This window comes from Nothoprocta perdicaria, unplaced genomic scaffold (genome assembly GCF_003342845.1).
Source record: "Nothoprocta perdicaria isolate Ctin4 unplaced genomic scaffold, notPer1 scaffold_1495, whole genome shotgun sequence".
In the NCBI taxonomy this organism is placed as follows: domain Eukaryota; kingdom Metazoa; phylum Chordata; class Aves; order Tinamiformes; family Tinamidae; genus Nothoprocta; species Nothoprocta perdicaria.
The window spans coordinates 1-1,899 of record NW_020454644.1 but is presented as its reverse complement, the minus strand read 5'-3'; the positions used below and the strand labels follow the sequence as shown (position 1 = coordinate 1,899).

Below are 1,899 nucleotides of genomic sequence, written 5' to 3'. Positions count from 1 at the left end.
ATGGCGAGTGAGACACAGCATGTGAGCAAGAGTGAAACAGCATGAGCACGAGCATGCGAATGAGAGAAACAGCAGGGAAGGGAAAGGGTGCAAAAGCATGGGGGAGAGTGAGGAAGAGTATGAAAGCAGGAGAAAACAGCCCCAAGCAAGCAGATGAGTGAGCAAAAATGGATGAAGGAGTGTGAGCAAGCAAGAGTGAGCAAAAAAGTRAGAGATGAATGACCATGAGACTGAGCAAGTGACAAAGTGAGAGTAAGAATGGGGCAGGAATGGAAGGTGAGAAAGAGGGAAGCATGATGGGGGCAGAAAGAATGAAAAAGAGGGGAAAGGGGAAGAAGAGGAGGGAGAAAAGGGAGAGTAAGGAGGAGAGCAAAGAATAGGGGARAAGARGGGGAAAAGGTGGGGAGAGAAGTAGAGTTGGACAAGGAGGTARATGGGGTGAAAAAGGGGAGCATGAAGGAAAGAGGGAGGGTGAGAAAACAAGGAAGGGAGAGTGCACTCGGGCTCCTGTGTGATGTGTGTCTCGGGGGACAAGAGAGTGGCAGTGTCAACAACACATACTGAAGCAGCATCTGAGGTGGGGAAGGACTGGGTTCTTTACAGGCTCAAGCTCTATAAACCTGACTGGTTCAGCTGAAGGACTGCTGGGTGGCTTCCTCACAGCCACTAGACCCTCCTGTAGAGCAGCTTTAGACCATGTCACCTGTTGGTACTTTGTGTCCCAAAGGTCAAGATGTGCAGCAAGAGCTCATCGTGCTGCTCTGCCAAAGAGAGCTCACCTAGTAATTTAATCTGTTTGGGTTTCTGATTTCATAAGCCTTTTTTTTTTTTTTAAGGCTGGAAAAGTAGAGATGCAATCCCTAAACTGGTTGCTGACTACATGGAGAAAAAGTTTGTTCTGGATCCGTTAATAACCCACACGCTGCCTTTCAGTAAAATCAATGAGGGATTTGATCTGCTGCAGAAAGGGAAGAGGTAAAGATTGTTATTTTTGAAGGTTYCATATAAATAACTTGCAGAGCTGCACAKTRGTCCAAAACTTCAATGCAGAGAGGGAGAGGAGGGCAGCCCACAGTGCCCTTGGGCATTACCCCGTGTAGCACGTGCTCCATGGGTGTTAGCMTCTGAAACACAGGGTCCCTGCTTTCCCGCCAGGGCAGTTTTCAGGTTCTCTCTGTTTTTGTTTTGTTTTGCTTTTTCATTTGAGCAAAAGCCTGGGGGGAAAAAAGCCCATCCCAAACAGCCATCTGTGTTAGCTGGAGAAGAGCAGGGAACCAGAGAAGCCTCTGAAATTYTGCACGTGTGATGGGTGATGTACGAGATGTACATCACGTCCCAAGAAACGCTTGAGGATGAGGTGCAGGAACGTGGAAATGGCGGGTGTTTACTGTAAAGCACCTCAGCGCGGCCGCTGTGAGTTGCACAGCAGAGTCTCAGGACAGTTTGTTGTAAAGACACTGAGTAGCTTAGCTGGAAGTTCAGGGAGAAATTTCCAAAGAGAAATTAAGTTGCACTCTGTATTTGGCAAGTGACAGCTTAGCTCTGGTGTATTCTYGGCTATTGTGGGAGTTGCGGGAAGCAGGAATAACCTAGATTTTCAGAGGGAAGAGCGGCGCCTCACTGCTACTGGCACGGGGGCTTTTCTGCAGTGGCTAAGCTGTCATTTTGCATTGCAGCATTCGCAGCGTGCTGGTGTTTTAGGATCCAAACACACAACCGCAGCACTGTGCATAGCGCCATGCAGCACGACGCGAGGCATTCCGGGAACGTCTGGCACCCTTGAGTAAAGCAGATCGAGCTCTAAACCCAAACTTGGAGGCACAGCATTTATAAAGGAAATAAATCATTCTTCCTGATTGTTGCTTGAAATAATCAGTATTCCTCTGCTTCAGGCTTGTG

General features: G+C 48.2%; 1 long non-coding RNA gene across 1 annotated transcript; it reads left to right on the top strand.

Moving 5' to 3' along the window:
- The first annotated feature begins 555 nt into the window (after nt 1-555).
- On the top strand, nt 556-1,853 carry LOC112943457. The gene is made up of 2 exons (XR_003248583.1): nt 556-975; nt 1,677-1,853. It is a non-coding gene; the product is annotated as an uncharacterized LOC112943457 (long non-coding RNA).
- Nucleotides 1,854-1,899: the final 46 nt, after the last annotated feature.